This window comes from Tympanuchus pallidicinctus, unplaced genomic scaffold (assembly GCF_026119805.1).
Source record: "Tympanuchus pallidicinctus isolate F22 unplaced genomic scaffold, pur_lepc_1.0 scaffold47, whole genome shotgun sequence".
NCBI classification, from domain to species: domain Eukaryota; kingdom Metazoa; phylum Chordata; class Aves; order Galliformes; family Phasianidae; genus Tympanuchus; species Tympanuchus pallidicinctus.
This window is the reverse complement of record NW_026294766.1, coordinates 823,790-841,950: the sequence shown is the minus strand read 5'-3', so window position 1 is coordinate 841,950 and position 18,161 is coordinate 823,790. Positions and strand designations below refer to the sequence as shown.

The window sequence follows — 18,161 nt, the reverse complement described above, 5'->3', positions numbered from 1 at the left end:
AAAAAACAACAAACAAACAAAAACTAAAGCAACAGCCATACAGATAGACAAACAAAAATAAAAACAAAAAAAAGAAAAAAAAAGAAATGAAGAACAAGAAAAAAAACACACAGTGGAAACTACGAAAAAGACAATGAGAGATACAGAATGATGGGGAAGAAAACTGTCAGCAATACCTGTAGACAGACAATACCTTCTAGAACTAACAATGCAAAGGCAGATATACATATGCAATAATAACACCAAAAACAAGATCACTACTGTATTATAATTAATAAGCCATTCCCTTCTCTGAGGCAGTTCTTTTGTTTCTTACATAATCCTGGAATGCAATGAAATAGCAAGTATCAACTAGTAACAGTGTTACACTATCTCCAGCTCTAAAATTAGACTCCTTATCTGGTTTGGACTAACGGGCTTACAGCAGGTCAGAAAAAGACTTGTGTAAATACTAAGGACAGAGAACTGTCTAAAAAGTAAGCAGCTAATCAGCAGTATTTAACCTGTAGGAAAAAATATGTATATGCTTTACTGTGCTTTGACTAATCATAGAAATATTTATAAGGCCCCATCCATACAGAATTCAGAGATTTACAGTACAAGGTAGTAAGAATCCCAAATGAATTTTTGTCCTTTTCTCAGAGCTGAAGTTAGAAAAGCACTGGACTGGGCTCCCCAGGGAGGTGGTTGAGTCACCATCCCTGGATGTTTTAAAATCCGTTTGGATGCGGTGCTCAGGAACATGATTTAGCAGAGGGTTGTTAGAGTAAAAGTAGTGTGGTTAGGTTATGGTTGGATTTGACGATTTTTAAGGTCTTTTCCAACCTGAGTGATTCTATGAGTGGAAGTGAGAAAACGACCTGCCAGAAATCACAAAACATACATAGAAATGGTCTGTAGCTCTGTCAAGGGTTGAAGCCTAGCAAGAAACCTTTTTGAACGTCTTTGAACTATTTCTGAAAACTTTCTGAATTCTGCCTCTCCTCCATTCTTTACATAGCTACAATGTATTAGCCAGCTATAATTATCTCAAATTTCTTTTTGTACTGTTTGTAATTGCTACAGTTTTCCAGAGCACATCGTGTATCAAACCTAACTAGATAATCCTCACTGTAAGGGGCTATGAGTCCTTTCCATTTTGATTGGAGAAGGTAAAGCCATGGAGATATTTTATTGAATTTATGATTATCAATTTATGATCAGATATGATACAAACTATGGAGCACTTACAAAGCTTTGCTTTCTGTGCTTTGATTGCTTCTGCATTTGCCAAAACTCTCTGTCCTTATTACTCTAGTTTTCCAACCAAATATGTGATAATCTCCAAGAAATACCAGTTTCCTTGATAATAACTTGCATTTTCTCCAAAAAATGCAGACTTAAACTGTTCAATAGGACATTTTCCGCCAAAAATAGGATACATTCTCCCCAAAGGAACAGTTTTCTCTCATGCATATTCCATTTCCTCCCAAAAATACCGCATTTCAACCCTAAAGACCACATTTTCATCCAAAATATTTTGGATATTTTCTCCCAGAAACACCAGCGTCATCCCAACTTGATGACATCTTGGACCAGCAATACCACTTTTCTCTCCCTAATATTACAGTTTCCTCCAAAAAGAGATCTTCTTCCAGACTTATCGGCATTCTCTCAAACAGATGACATTGCCCCCCAGAAAGAAGACGTTTTCTCCCTGAAATACCAGCTTTCAAAGGAATAGCTCCAATTTCCTCCCTAGTAGACTACTTTGCACACCTTCATATGACACTTACTCCCAACAATACGGCATTTATCACAGAAATGCCACTTGACTCCCAAATGTGGGACATTTCCTGCCAGAAATACCCCTTGGCTCTTCAATAGAGGATGTTTTCTCCCAGAAATACCAGCTTTCTCCCACATAGATGATGACCCCTCCCCCACTCCCCCAAAATATGATACTGTCTCCTGGGAATACCACTTTTCTTAGAAATACCTCAGGCCTTCTCCAAACAATATGACAATACGACAATCCTCAAGGTGACATCTTCTCCCCAAAACATGACATTTTCTCCCAGAAATGCCAGTCTTCCCCCACCCCAGGTACCGCATTTTCTTCCAAAAATAAGACCTTCTCTCCCCGAAATAATGGCTTGCTCCAATAAAAAGACATTATCTCCCAGAAATACCAGTTTTCGCCCAAACATAGGACAGTTTCGACCACAAGTATCACATTCCAACCTGAAAGAGGACACTTTCTTCCAAACATACGGTATTTCCTCCCAGAAATCCCACCCTTCACCCAAATACATGGCATTTTCTCCCACAAGTACTACTTTTCCCTCAAAAATAGGACACTTTCTCCCCAAACAAGGATCTTTTCTCCCTGAAATACCAGTCTTCTCCCCAAAGGGATGACGTTTTCTACCAGAAATACAGGTTTTCTTAGGTATACTTCATGTTTCTTCCACAAAATACTACATGACAGTAGCAAATGTGACATTTTCCAACAAAAACATGATATTTCCTCCCAGAAATACCAGCTTTCTTGCAAATATGTGATCTTTTCTGCCTAAAGAAGACAGTTTCTCCCGGAAACACAGTTCTCTCACAGACATAGGAACTTTCCCCCCCAAGATAAGACATTTTCTCCCAGAAATACCAGTTCTCTTAGGAACGCCTCCCATTTTCTACCAAAAATACGACTTCACACTCCTCAATAGGACACTTATTCCCAGAAATAGGGCATTTTATCACAGAAATACCAGTTTCTCCCCCCAAAGTACGACGACATTTTCTCTCAGAAACAAGACATTTTCTCCCAGGAATACCAGTACCCTTAGAAATTCCTCACATTTCATCCCAAGAGCACTACTTTACACTCCTCAATATCATGTTCACTCCCATCAAAATGACATTTGATCACAGATGTTCCAGTTTTCTAACAAAGATGGGACATATTCCCCCGGAAATACCAGCTTATTTTTTAAAATGCGGCATTTTCTCCCCAAAATCCCAGCTTTCGCACAAATAGATGTCATTTTCCAACAAAGCATGCTGTCTTCCCCCAGAAATTGCAGTTTTCTGAGAAATACCTTCCATTTTCTCTCAAAAGGACTACTTTACACTCCTGAAGAGGACATTTTCTCCCATATAGACCCTATTTTCTCCCCAAAGGACCGGTTTGCACTCCAAAAAGAAGACAGTTGCTCTCAAATAGAAGACATTCCTTCCCAGAATTTCCCCCTTTGCTCCAACAAGTAGGTCATTTTCTCACAGAAATACCACATTTCAGTTGCAAAGCTGACCTTTTCTTCCAAAAATAGGATATTTTCTCCCAGAAAATATTCTCCCATTTTCTTACAACTACCACAGGTTTTCTCCCCAAAATATCAGAGGACAAGACCACATTTTGCACTTGCAACCAAGAATAGGACATTTTCTCACAGAAATACTACTCTTCTCCCACATATAGGAGATTGTCTCCCAACTGGATGGCGTTTTTGGTAAGAAATACCACTTTTCTGCCCTGAACAGGACATTCTCTCCCAGAAAAATAGAGTGCTCTTAGAAATACCTCCCATTTCCTCCCAAACAGACTGCATGACACTCCTCATCATGACACTCACTCCCAGACTTTTGGCATTTGATCACAGAAATACCATTTGTACCCTCAATATATGGCATTTTCCCTCATGAAACACCAATTTTCTCACAAATGCGTGGCACTTTCTTTCATTGGTGTCTTGCACAGTGCCTGATCCCCCCCACAGTTTCTTGCCCAGAGCTGTCCATGACCTCTCTGTCTTTGCACTGATGGAGTCACACCGTGGTTCTGAGCTCTTCACGATTTTCTCAAATCTTGTTTTGGATGATCACATGCAGCACAGGAGGCTCCATGCCCTCCATGCCCTTAATGCCTGCCCTGCCCCATTCTACTGGGGCTGCACATTCACCCTAGCCTTCCTTTTACTGCATATGCATTTGCACAAGCCCCTCCTGTCTTTGATATTCTGCCTGGGCAGATTCCGCTGTGTTTGTGCTGTAGTCTTTCTTAAATGCACCTCGGCAGGTACACATAGCAGGACAATATCCAATAGCTGCAATTATACATTAGGTGTCAGAGCATGAGCTTGTTTCAAGCCAGGTAAAGAAAAAGCAAGTACTATTGGCTTGGTGATTAGACAATTGCTGTCAACAGCTAAAGAAGCTCAAATAAGTCTCCAGGCAGGCCTAAGCAAGCTCAGAGCCATGTGTTGCTGGCATATTAGAAAGCTGTAGCCTGTGACAAGAAACTGCAACGCCTTTTTTACTGGCTTGTATAGCCACCATGAGTCCCACTCTGGTGGAATTCACTACAAAAGACAAAGATGAGATTTTGCTGAATTTCCTGGGGTGAAACCAACCAATAGGATAGCACGGTTGTTCTTTCATCGCAGTAGAGACGAGATGAAATGGTGTGGTCACTGCCATCACCCCTGTTGGAGACCATGCAGAAGGCAGGCATCTTGTAAGCTATGTGGCACTAAGGACACACCTGTAAGCTATGTGGCACTAATGAGAGGCATAATGGCAACTTGTAGTCTTTTTTAATTTGGACAAAAATTCATAACTGGTGAGCATTATGTTTTATCAAAATAATTCTGGAATACCAAAATTTTGTATTTATTCATACGTTGTACAAGAGCTGCACTGAAATTAATGCCTCCTGTTCTATTATGTTTGCTCATGGTTTCAGAAGTGGGTGTTTCTGGTTCGGCGGTAGAAGTGGAACCTTTCTGTTCCTATTTCATTACACTTTGTGGCCATCTTGACGGCAGCAGAGGTGCAAGTGTGTGTGACAAAGTGGTGCGTGACGTGGAAGTATCTATGAAGCAAAGGTTTGGATTTGAATTCCACAGCAGGGAAAAAATGGCATCCATTACTATTCCTCAACACTTGCTGAACGTTTATGGAGACCAAACAGTGGATGTGAGCACACGGAGTGCATTTCAACAGTGGCAACAGCAATGTGAAAAGCAAGCCACCTTCTGGATGGCCATGCACAGCTGTCACACCGTGAAATAAAGAGTGTCTCAAGCAGCTCGTCTGCATAAATTGGCTGATGACAGTGATTATGTTGAAAAAAAAAAAAGGCTTTGTAGCTGAGAACTTTCTCTATCAAACTCTGTTATTGTGCCCTTTGTATCAGTTTTCGTTTCCGTGGAAATAAATAAATAAATAGGAACCATTACTTTTAGATGATCCATGTATCTGATTCCAGGTTTCTAGTTTAATCACAGTGCAGTTTTATGCCGTACTGATTTCTTTGCTAGCAGTTTATGATGATGCTTTTCACAGAATTCATAGAGGGGCCTGAATAATTCACAGTCAAGTATACAAAGACACAAAGATAGTACATATCAGAGAGTTCAAAGATCATGCAAGAGGACTAAGGAGGTGATTGTCTGCCTGGTGAGGCCACAACATGAGCGCTGCGTGCAGTTTTGGGCACTCACTCCAAGGAAGACCTTGAGGCCATGGAATGTGTCCGGAGAGGGGCAACGAAGGTGGAGAATGGTCTGGAATCCAAGTCTTTTGGGGAGTGGCTGAGGGAGCTAGGATTGTTGAGTCTGGAGAAGATAAGGCTCCAAGGGAGACCTTATCACTCTCTGCAACTCCCTGAAACATGTTTGAGGTGTGGTGAAGGTCAGCTTCTTCTCCCAGGGAACAGTGTTTCTTAGTGGTTGCGGAGTTTCTCTTTTTACGTATCTATTCATTTCACATAATAACCAGCTCAACTGGAGTGGTTTTAAAGCAGGAAATTGAAGCAAAACTGTCTGATCTCAGGTTTTAGCATACTGTGTATTCTATTTAGAAAAGTCTGATGAGCAGATTAACATCTGTTGAATACATGTAAAATACACGTAAAACGCAGTTTTACTCAACACATAGTAAAAGAAAAGCTCAACATTCCTACCTAAGATGAAGATAGGATATTATAGAATTACCGTGTATGAACAGTATTCGTATGGTGAAATTTCTCTAGTATAGACTTAGGTTTTACTTCTGGGTCCCATTACTCTGCTTACTGTTCAGATAAGTAGCAACCATAATCTTCTGACTACTTTAGAATATTCAGAATTTTTTAATCACCAGGCAGTAACTCACTTCATCTTTGACAGGATACACTGGCAGTAGGCTCACAGAAGTATGAGACTCGGTGAGCATATGGATTTGAAGACATTTGTTTATTCTGAAAACCACATTGGCTTTTGCTGAGATAGTGCAAACTAAGGATCAAATGCTTTCTACAAAGAAATGAGGATCGGGAAAGTTTATTAGAGGACTTAGGAAATCATACACTTTCTTTTACCATCAATATCGAAGTAGCAACTGCATTGACAAAAAATGCCAGTGTTGTTTTTTTTCTCTCATTCATTAGTGTTCTTAGTGACTTTCTCCTCTACATAATTTGCAGCCTTAATTAAAACAGAACAAAACAAAAAGAAAACCCTCTCGTTTACAGAACAAAAGAAGATCTGTTCACTTGCTTAGCACACTGAAATCAGGAATTTCAAGACTTCCATTATTGCAGGCGGAAGCTGATCATGAATGTGTTTTTGTTTCTTGGTGTTCCTTCACCGAAATAGAATTCAAAACCCATGCTGCGACACTGCAATATTGTTCACTGCAAGAAACTAGTTTGCTCTGCCTCAGTGCGTTTCTCTGTCGAATTTGCTCTGGGTATATACAATGCTTGTTTATGTCCTTAAAATATTCCCGAAAGAGATGGATTTCACTGCATCTCTAGTAAATCTGGCCAGAATGATTTAATTCTCTCCCTTATGCAGCAAGACAACATTTCCATTAGAACTTTCGTAGGCTCATTTGACTAGCAGATAATGATGGACATAGTATCTAATCACAAGCATGGAGATATACGCATATATTTATTTCATATCCTCAGATTAGCTATAATTACATCATTTCACTTCAAGTTTTATTTCTAGCCACAGATCACTCTTTTAGCCTTAAGCGCTTTTACCAGATTGACTTCTGGCAGAAATACTCGGTAGGTGATGCCTCGGGTTAAAGAATGGCACGACTTCGCTCTCACGGCTCGAAACCGGCATTCGCGCTGAATCGCTCCGGAGCGTTTGCACTCGCTGCCCGAGAAATCGCGCTTCTCCCCGGGTGCCGATTCCAGCGCTTAGCCGCGGTCTCGATGTTGTTCGCTCGCCGCGGAACAGCGACTGCCGGCGCATGCTTTTCCCCGAGTCGCGGGCTCTTCTCCGCGCATCGCAAAGGAGCGCTTTTGACTTCGCCCGGAGTACGTATATGCAGGACGCCCTTCGCCTGGCTCGGAATGCCGTGTCCGTGCCTCTCCTTTAAGCGACAGTTCGTCGCAGTGTGCTTCTCCGTGGCTCCACTTCTGCGTTCCGTGACGAAGAGTGGCAGGGAGAACTTTCCCTAAAGAGGCAGCTGGACGTTCGTGGAGCGACAGCTGTAGTGCTCTCAGGGAGCACATTCGAAAAAGGCGAGAGGGAGTCTTCCAGCACTGCGCAGAGAAAACCCCCCTTCGGAGGGACGGCGGCACGCTGAATTCGCCCCTTCTCGGCATCGGAGCGGCACGACTTCGCTCTCACGGCTCGAAACCGGCATTCGCGCTGAATCGCTCCGGAGCGTTTGCACTCGCTGCCCGAGAAATCGCGCTTCTCCCCGGGTGCCGATTCCAGCGCTTAGCCGCGGTCTCGATGTTGTTCGCTCGCCGCGGAACAGCGACTGCCGGCGCATGCTTTTCCCCGAGTCGCGGGCTCTTCTCCGCGCATCGCAAAGGAGCGCTTTTGACTTCGCCCGGAGTACGTATATGCAGGACGCCCTTCGCCTGGCTCGGAATGCCGTGTCCGTGCCTCTCCTTTAAGCGACAGTTCGTCGCAGTGTGCTTCTCCGTGGCTCCACTTCTGCGTTCCGTGACGAACAGTGGCAGGGAGAACTTTCCCTAAAGAGGCAGCTGGACGTTCGTGGAGCGACAGCTGTAGTGCTCTCAGGGAGCACATTCGAAAAAGGCGAGAGGGAGTCTTCCAGCACTGCGCAGAGAAAACCCCCCTTCGGAGGGACCGCGGCACGCTGAATTCGCCCCTTCTCGGCATCGGAGCGGCACGACTTCGCTCTCACGGCTCGAAACCGGCATTCGCGCTGAATCGCTCCGGAGCGTTTGCACTCGCTGCCCGAGAAATCGCGCTTCTCCCCGGGTGCCGATTCCAGCGCTTAGCCGCGGTCTCGATGTTGTTCGCTCGCCGCGGAACAGCGACTGCCGGCGCATGCTTTTCCCCGAGTCGCGGGCTCTTCTCCGCGCATCGCAAAGGAGCGCTTTTGACTTCGCCCGGAGTACGTATATGCAGGACGCCCTTCGCCTGGCTCGGAATGCCGTGTCCGTGCCTCTCCTTTAAGCGACAGTTCGTCGCAGTGTGCTTCTCCGTGGCTCCACTTCTGCGTTCCGTGACGAACAGTGGCAGGGAGAACTTTCCCTAAAGAGGCAGCTGGACGTTCGTGGAGCGACAGATGTAGTGCTCTCAGGGAGCATATTACATTATAATATATATATAGCATACATATTATGTTGAGGAGAAGGTCACTAAGAACACTAATGAATGAGAGAAAAAAAACAACACTGGCATTTACTGTCAATGCAGTTCCTACTTCGATATTGATAGTGAAAGAAAGTGTATGATTTCCTAAGTCCTCTAATAAACTTTCCCGATACGGTGAAGTGAAACATACTCATCAGGTACTCATCTTCCACTTCAGAATCTTCAATTTAGCCTTGAGGATACCCCTTCTGGCTGAAGTTTCAGTAACGCTATAAAAAGGTGCTCTTTAAATCTCCATTTTCATTATGAAATGATGATTGAAAACTATTTTTTGAAAACTCCCCAAAGCCATGAAGAGTAGCGATCTCAAGATTACAGAGACAATAGACCTGAGAAATGAGTGTTATCAGGAGGATATAAAGGAAAACAAGTTCCCTACTCTTGCTTACCAACACGTGTTTTTTTTCCTATGCACTTCAGGTGCATAACTACAGGAAAACTGAAATGTGGTATTTCTGTGAGAAAATGACCTACTTGTTGGAGCAAAGGGGGAAATTCTGGGAAGGAATGTCTTCTATTTGAGAGCAACTGTCTTCTTTTTGGAGTGCAAACCGGTCCTTTGGGGAGAAAATAGGGTCTATATGGGAGAAAATGTCCTCTTCAGGAGTGTAAAGTAGTCCTTTTGAGAGAAAATGGAAGGTATTTCTCAGAAAACTGCAATTTCTGGGAGAAGACAGCATGCTTTGTTGGAAAAATGACATCTATTTGTGCGAAAGCTGGGATTTTGGGGAGAAAATGCCGCATTTTAAAAAATAAGCTGGTATTTCCGGGGGAATATGTCCCATCTTTGTTAGAAAACTGGAATATCTGTGATCAAATGTCATTTTGATGGGAGTGAACATGATATTGAGGAGTGTAAAGTAGTGCTCTTGGGATGAAATGTGAGGAATTTCTAAGGGTACTGGTATTCCTGGGAGAAAATGTCTTGTTTCTGAGAGAAAATGTCGTCGTACTTTGGGGGGAGAAACTGGTATTTCTGTGATAAAATGCCCTATTTCTGGGAATAAGTGTCCTATTGAGGAGTGTGAAGTCGTATTTTTGGTAGAAAATGGGAGGCGTTCCTAAGAGAACTGGTATTTCTGGGAGAAAATGTCTTATCTTGGGGGGGAAAGTTCCTATGTCTGTGAGAGAACTGTGTTTCCGGGAGAAACTGTCTTCTTTAGGCAGAAAAGATCACATATTTGCGAGAAAGCTGGTATTTCTGGGAGGAAATATCATGTTTTTGTTGGAAAATGTCACATTTGCTACTGTCATGTAGTATTTTGTGGAAGAAACATGAAGTATACCTAAGAAAACCTGTATTTCTGGTAGAAAACGTCATCCCTTTGGGGAGAAGACTGGTATTTCAGGGAGAAAAGATCCTTGTTTGGGGAGAAAGTGTCCTATTTTTGAGGGAAAAGTAGTACTTGTGGGAGAAAATGCCATGTATTTGGGTGAAGGGTGGGATTTCTGGGAGGAAATACCGTATGTTTGGAAGAAAGTGTCCTCTTTCAGGTTGGGGAAAACATGTATTTCTGGGAGATAATGTCTTTTTATTGGAGCAAGCCATTATTTCGGGGAGAGAAGGTCTTATTTTTGGAAGCAAATGCGGCACCTGGGGTGGGGGGGGGGGGGGAACTGGCATTTCTGGGAGAAAATGTCATGTTTTGGGGAGAAGATGTCACCTTGAGGATTGTCGTATTGTCATATTGTTTGGAGAAGGCCTGAGGTATTTCTAAGAAAAGTGGTATTCCCAGGAGACAGTATCATATTTTGGGGGAGTGGGGGAGGGGTCATCATCTATGTGGGAGAAAGCTGGTATTTCTGGGAGAAAACATCCTCTATTGAAGAGCCAAGGGGTATTTCTGGCAGGAAATGTCCCACATTTGGGAGTCAAGTGGCATTTCTGTGATAAATGCCGTATTGTTGGGAGTAAGTGTCATATGAAGGTGTGCAAAGTAGTCTACTAGGGAGGAAATTGGAGCTATTCCTTTGAAAGCTGGTATTTCAGGGAGAAAACGTCTTCTTTCTGGGGGGCAATGTCATCTGTTTGAGAGAATGCCGATAAGTCTGGAAGAAGATCTCTTTTTGGAGGAAACTGTAATATTAGGGAGAGAAAAGTGGTATTGCTGGTCCAAGATGTCATCAAGTTGGGATGACGCTGGTGTTTCTGGGAGAAAATATCCAAAATATTTTGGATGAAAATGTGGTCTTTAGGGTTGAAATGCGGTATTTTTGGGAGGAAATGGAATATGCATGAGAGAAAACTGTTCCTTTGGGGAGAATGTATCCTATTTTTGGCGGAAAATGTCCTATTGAACAGTTTAAGTCTGCATTTTTTGGAGAAAATGCAAGTTATTATCAAGGAAACTGGTATTTCTTGGAGATTATCACATATTTGGTTGGAAAACTAGAGTAATAAGGACAGAGAGTTTTGGCAAATGCAGAAGCAATCAAAGCACAGAAAGCAAAGCTTTGTAAGTGCTCCATAGTTTGTATCATATCTGATCATAAATTGATAATCATAAATTCAATAAAATATCTCCATGGCTTTACCTTCTCCAATCAAAATGGAAAGGACTCATAGCCCCTTACAGTGAGGATTATCTAGTTAGGTTTGATACACGATGTGCTCTGGAAAACTGTAGCAATTACAAACAGTACAAAAAGAAATTTGAGATAATTATAGCTGGCTAATACATTGTAGCTATGTAAAGAATGGAGGAGAGGCAGAATTCAGAAAGTTTTCAGAAATAGTTCAAAGACGTTCAAAAAGGTTTCTTGCTAGGCTTCAACCCTTGACAGAGCTACAGACCATTTCTATGTATGTTTTGTGATTTCTGGCAGGTCGTTTTCTCACTTCCACTCATAGAATCACTCAGGTTGGAAAAGACCTTAAAAATCGTCAAGTCCAACCATAACCTAACCACACTACTTTTACTCTAACAACCCTCTGCTAAATCATGTTCCTGAGCACCGCATCCAAACGGATTTTAAAACATCCAGGGATGGTGACTCAACCACCTCCCTGGGGAGCCCAGTCCAGTGCTTTTCTAACTTCAGCTCTGAGAAAAGGACAAAAATTCATTTGGGATTCTTACTACCTTGTACTGTAAATCTCTGAATTCTGTATGGATGGGGCCTTATAAATATTTCTATGATTAGTCAAAGCACAGTAAAGCATATACATATTTTTTCCTACAGGTTAAATACTGCTGATTAGCTGCTTACTTTTTAGACAGTTCTCTGTCCTTAGTATTTACACAAGTCTTTTTCTGACCTGCTGTAAGCCCGTTAGTCCAAACCAGATAAGGAGTCTAATTTTAGAGCTGGAGATAGTGTAACACTGTTACTAGTTGATACTTGCTATTTCATTGCATTCCAGGATTATGTAAGAAACAAAAGAACTGCCTCAGAGAAGGGAATGGCTTATTAATTATAATACAGTAGTGATCTTGTTTTTGGTGTTATTATTGCATATGTATATCTGCCTTTGCATTGTTAGTTCTAGAAGGTATTGTCTGTCTACAGGTATTGCTGACAGTTTTCTTCCCCATCATTCTGTATCTCTCATTGTCTTTTTCGTAGTTTCCACTGTGTGTTTTTTTTCTTGTTCTTCATTTCTTTTTTTTTCTTTTTTTTGTTTTTATTTTTGTTTGTCTATCTGCATGGCTGTTGCTTTAGTTTTTGTTTGTTTGTTGTTTTTTGTGTGTGTGTGTGTGGGGGGGGGGGGGTGGGCCAGGGGGTTTTGGGAGGGCTGAGTTGGTTGTTTAAGCTTGGTTGTTCTGTTTGTGTGTCTGCTTCCAAGTGACTTCAGTATACGTCCATCTCAGAAATCTGCTTGTATTATGATTTTTAATGCAAACATGAAAAATATTTACTACAGACACCTTTTTCACTGATATTCTGATACTTCACTCAACTAAGGAAACTTCATTATCCTTCAACAGGTCATCCACAAACTGATTAGTAGAGAAGAAGCCACTAGTAGTAACTAACAATAAAGAGGCCACGGCCACCTGAGGGAAACCTCATGGTGTTTTGTTTTGGCCAAGGAAAACCAGTTGATTATTTTCAGAACTTGCATCAATTAAAAAAATAAATAAATAAAAATGATAACTAGTAATAATAATTAAATAAAAGTACGAAAAGACCATTCAAGCTGCATGAAAATAAAATCATGGATTCTCACTACCACTGTTGCTGTATTTGTTTATAAAGCCAAGATCATGGCCTCAATCGACTGTGTAAAACTGCATCACTTGACATGCTGTCTTCCTCTAAAGAGGGATTAAAAACACATATGAAATCTTAGAATCCATTTGAAAATCAATTTTACATTATTTCCCTTAACTTCAATAATATAATGAAACCAAACTTTCAGCCCGTTAGTCCAAACCAGCTTTTTTCTTTTTTTCTTTTTTCCCCAAGACTATTTTTATGATTTTAAGGATCAAATAACATCTATAACAATTAGTTTTCCATAGATCATTTCTTCTTTTTTTCATAATTTTGCGTTCCCTTACTTTCTGGCTCTGAACTTTGCTTCTACAATGCCAAGGGATTCCAGCCACCACATGCATACAGCCAAGACATTTTAGTGTGAGTTAGATACTCAGGCATACACAACCTGTAACCCACATGCTACGTGTATCCCAACTCAACTTGCACCCCCTACAGCTGTATCTATCATGGCAGCAGCTCTACCCTGATGAGTGGCCAGGCCTAGCCCGGAGTCACAGCAAGGTTTGCAGAGCAGCACTGACAAATAAAGCAACAGAACTGAGAAAAGGCTGTCACCTTAAGGAAATATTTTAAACTAAGTCACATAGCAAAAGAATGTCATGACAGTGCTTTCTAATGGGATATAAGCGCCATAGCAGGTAACCATACAAGACCATATGACCATACCTAACAGGTAACCATACATAACCTACAAGAACCATAGCAGCAGGTAATGAAGAAAAATTAGCTCACCCCTTCCAGAAACTAGTAACAACTCAAAAGAAGGGCAAACTCAGAGAGATACTGCTCCCTCTGCTGCTAACACTTAAACAAAAGCACCTTTTCCAATCATTGCTTGCACCTCAGCTCCCTGGAATAGCCTTGACCTCTCAACTAATGTTCAATGATTGGTTCAGGCTGGGAAGGGATGGAGTGCAGCAGAGTTGCCAGGTCACAGCCTGAGCCAAAGATTGAGTAGGTCAGGGGTAAACTCCTGCTGTTTTGGAAACATGAAGTACAACGTGTATCGTGCGTGATGCAGGTACAGTACCTATCAATGATGTGATTGACAGGTGATTGTTGCAAGGTGATTGTTGACGGTCTTCTTATGGTTGTGTTGGAACAGTACTTGATGTTGCTTCTGGAGGCTTATCTTCTTCAGTTCAGGTTTGGGTTCACTGGTTCCCAGAACTTCAGCACTCCACCACCTGGTGTCATGACATACCCTCACAGACACTGAAGCACGCTGAAGTGTTGATGCTCCTACCAGTGGTCCTGTGGACTTCACAGCCTCAAGGGGAGTAGTACAGATGTTTACAAGGTATGAGGAGTGGTGGGCCTGCCTTCAGTGGTAGGATACAGGCTGTGTTTTTGTCTTGAGTCAAACACCTCCACTTGTGCTGGGGCATGTCCTGGCCTTTGGTACAACATCCTTTGTCCTGATATCTGGGGCAGGATCACTATATCCGGTACTACAGGGGGGTGGGGGTTCTAATTTGCCGTGTGGACATGTTTAATGTTCCCTTTGTGATGAAAATTGGAGTGCCAGCTACTATGTTTACTGGCTGTGTAGTGATAACCATAGGGTTTACCTCTAACAAATGCCTCCAAGGTGCAAGTAGATTATTAAGAGAAAGGAAAATTGGCTGTGACAAAACAAAAATTATTGTTGGACTATGGATCAAAGAAATAAATAAATCCCATTCTTGCAAAACCTGTTGCTGGTTGCATTGCACTCTTCTGGAAATCTGCACATAGAGCAGAAAAATGAAAATTTGTATAGAATTAAAATTGAGATTTTGAAGTAGTGAGTGAATGGTAATCAAAGAAATAAAGTGCAACTTTAGATTTTGTTGAATCCCAGGGAGCATACTCATGCAGGCAGTCCAGTTCACTAATGTAGCTGTCTTTTCATATGGTCCTAAACTTCTACATTAGATTCAGTTCTTGCTTGCCTGCTTGTAGTCATAACTCCAGAGAGATTTCCCTTTGGAATGTTAAAAATTGAGTTCTCCTGAATCAGCTTCCACAAAACAAATGTTCCTCACACAAACTTCCTCACACAAGGGTACTTTGTAAGAAGAAGAAGATGAAATACAAGGCCAAATATCTCCTGGCTCACTTAAATACTGTCCTTGCCCTGTAAGTTTTAGCAAGTCACTTAAATTAGTGGTTGTAACACAATGAAAAGCACGACAGTGATAGCAGAGTAGCAAGACCCCAGGCTGCAGTGAGTGAAAACTTGCTAAACAGAGCAGTCATGGAGACAGAAATAAGGAAAAAAAAAACCTGCTTATCCTTGGAAGGCCTCAGCTATGCAGGGATCTCCAGATGAGATACCCTCAGCTCCACTGCCAACACTTAAATGAGGTCTGGGAAGAGGAAGATCCTGTCAATACCCATACTGGTCATTCATGTGCACTGCATACACTTGAGCTCCCCTGGCTTGGCCCTGCCTTACTACTAGGTGCTCAATCACGGTTTCAAGCCCTGACTTAGCAAGCAAAATAAACAAAACTGAAGAAAACCTATGCATTTAAAATGGTTAGGATTTGACAAAGAAAAAATAGAAAATGTTCAAAAGTAGCATATCCAATTTTTGTTTCTTCAGAAACACGCTCATTTCAGGTAAAAGCTATTAGCTACTGCTACGTAAAGAAAATACAATTTATACTGTTCAGTGTTACAAAAAAGAACTAATTTTGAAAAGAGAACTAGTGCATTTCATGATGGCATAACTACATGAGCGGATGAGGAAAATGCTTGATGTCATCTATCTTAATGTCAGTAGAGACTTGGACGTAGTCCCCATCATATCCTTCTTTTCAAATTCAAAATGTGTGGATTTGAAAGGTGGACTGATGAACAAAGTTTAGTCTAGTCATACCTTGAGAGTGGTGGTCATGGGCTCAATGTCTGGCTAGAGAAAGTAACAAGTGGTGCTCCTCAGGGGTCAGTAGTGGGACCAATGCTCTTTAATATCTTCAGCAGTGACATTGACAGTGGGATCAAGTACATTCTCATCAAGTTTGTGGATGACAACAAGCTATGTGATAAGGTCAAGATGACTGAGGGATGGGATGCCACTCAGAGAGACTTAGACAGCTTTGTCAGTGGGACAAGGAGAAAGCTCATGAGGTTCAAAAAATCCAAGTGCAAGCTACTGCGCATGGGTAATGGCAACCAACCCCTTGTATCAGTACAAGTTGAAGGATGTAAGGACAGAGAACAGCCCTGCCACAATGGGCATAGGGATACTAGTAAATAGCAAGTGGACACGAACTAGTAGTGTGTACCCTCACAGCCCAGAAAGCCACTCCTGTCCTGGACTGCACCAAAAGAATGGTGGTCAGCAGGTCAAGGTAGATGATCCTGCCCCTCTGCTCTGCATTGGTGAGACCACATCTGGAGTACTGCATCCTGAATGCAACCCTAGCATACTGCTGACTGTCCCTGTTTTGTATGATCAGAAAAGTGTTACTATTGCCATGAAGTGACATATTACCTTTCATTAACCCTTACATTTCCTAGATGATTGTGTTTTTTCTCCTTTTGTGACATCCATTTGTCACACTCTCAGTTGGAGGACTGACAGGATTGAAATCTTACTTCTTCAGAAGTGATCTTACTTCTGTACAAGTTTAAAGCAACTATTTCTTCTTCCTGGTGATTATAGTGATAGTGAATTTTTCAACTGAAATGTAAAACTCGGGGTGTTATAGAATAAATAGAGTAGCTATGCTAAGCCAGTTTAAGTGACAACACTTTTTGGGAAGAGAGGATAAAGTTAAGGAATGAAGCAAGTCATTAATCTGAGCAAAAGTGGAAAAAAAAAAAAAATCAGGGAGGCAGAAAAATGAATAGATAGGGCACGCACAAATCAATAGCAGGACTGTCATTAAACTCAAAAGGAGGCAAGTTTTGTTCCCTAAAGAAGGACAGTTTTTGCAATGACCCTCATTGTCCACTTTGCATCATATCTCTTTGAAATTCTAGGCCCCTTTCTTCCATCTTGAATGCAGGCTTGCATATATGCAATACTGTGAAACAAGAACATTCTGCCTCTAAAACAATTTTGCTCACACTTCCACCTGCTCACCCTGCCACATCATCTGCCTCCTGGAGCAGCCCAGCCTGGCCAAGGGGTGGATGGGGCCAGGCTGAATGAATGCATGAATGAATGCATGAATGAATGAATGAATGGGGCCTTATAAATATTTCTATAATTAGTCAAAGCACAGTAATATTTTTCCCTACAGCTTAAATACTGCTGATTAGCTGCTTACTTTTTAGAAAGTTCTCTGTCCTTAGTATTTACACGAGTCTTTTTCTGACCTGCTTTAAGCCCGTTAGTCCAAACCAGCTTTTTTCTTTTTTTCTTTTTTCCCCAAGACTATTTTTATGATTTTCAAGGATCAAAGAACATCTGTAACAATTAGTTTTCCATAGATCATTTCTTCTTTTTTTCATAATTTTGCGTTCCCTTACTTTCTGGCTCTGAACTTTGCTTCTACAATGCCAAGGGATTCCAGCCACCACATGCATACAGCCAAGACATTTTAGTGTGAGTTAGATACTCAGGCATACACAACCTGTAACCCACATGCTACGTGTATCCCAACTCAACTTGCACCCCCTACAGCTGTATCTATCACGGCAGCAGCTCTACCCTGATGAGTGGCCAGGCCTAGCCCGGAGTCACAGCAAGGTTTGCAGAGCAGCACTGACAAATAAAGCAACAGAACTGAGAAAAGGCTGTCACCTTAAGGAAATATTTTAAACTAAGTCACATGGCAAAAGAATGTCATGACAGTGCTTTCTAATGGGATAGAAGCGCCATAGCAGGTAACCATACAAGACCATATGACCATACCTAACAGGTAACCCATACATAACCTACAAGAACCATAGCAGCAGGTAATGAAGAAAAATTAGCTCACCCCTTCCAGAAACTAGTAACAACTCAAAAGAAGAGCAAACTCAGAGAGATACTGCTCCCTCTGCTGCTAACACTTAAATAAAAGCACCTTTTCCAATCATTGCTTGCACCTCAGCTCCCTGGGATAGCATTGACCTCTCAACTAATGTTCAATCATTGGTTCAGGCTGTGAAGGGATGGAGTGCAGCAGAGTTGCTAGGTCACAGCCTGAACCAAAGATTGAGTAGGTCAGGGGTAAACTCCTGCTGTTTTGGAAACATGAAGTACAACGTGTATCGTGATGCCGGTACAGTACTTATCAATGATTTGATTGACAGGTGATTGTTGCAAGGTGATTGTTGGCGGTCTTCTTATGGTTGTGTTGGAACAGTACTTGATGTTGCTTCTGGAGGCTTATCTTCTTC

At 41.8% G+C, this 18,161-nt stretch overlaps 1 long non-coding RNA gene across 3 annotated transcripts in view; it reads left to right on the top strand.

Annotated features, from left to right (window-relative positions):
- Positions 1 to 13,049: 13,049 nt before the first annotated feature.
- Positions 13,050 to 18,161, top strand: part of LOC128090536 (uncharacterized) — a 64,507-nt gene continuing 59,395 nt past the window's right edge. For all 3 annotated transcript variants that reach the window (XR_008210971.1, XR_008210972.1, XR_008210973.1), the window contains exon 1: positions 13,050 to 13,548. This is a non-coding gene — a long non-coding RNA (uncharacterized LOC128090536). The remainder of the gene's footprint in view (positions 13,549 to 18,161) is intronic.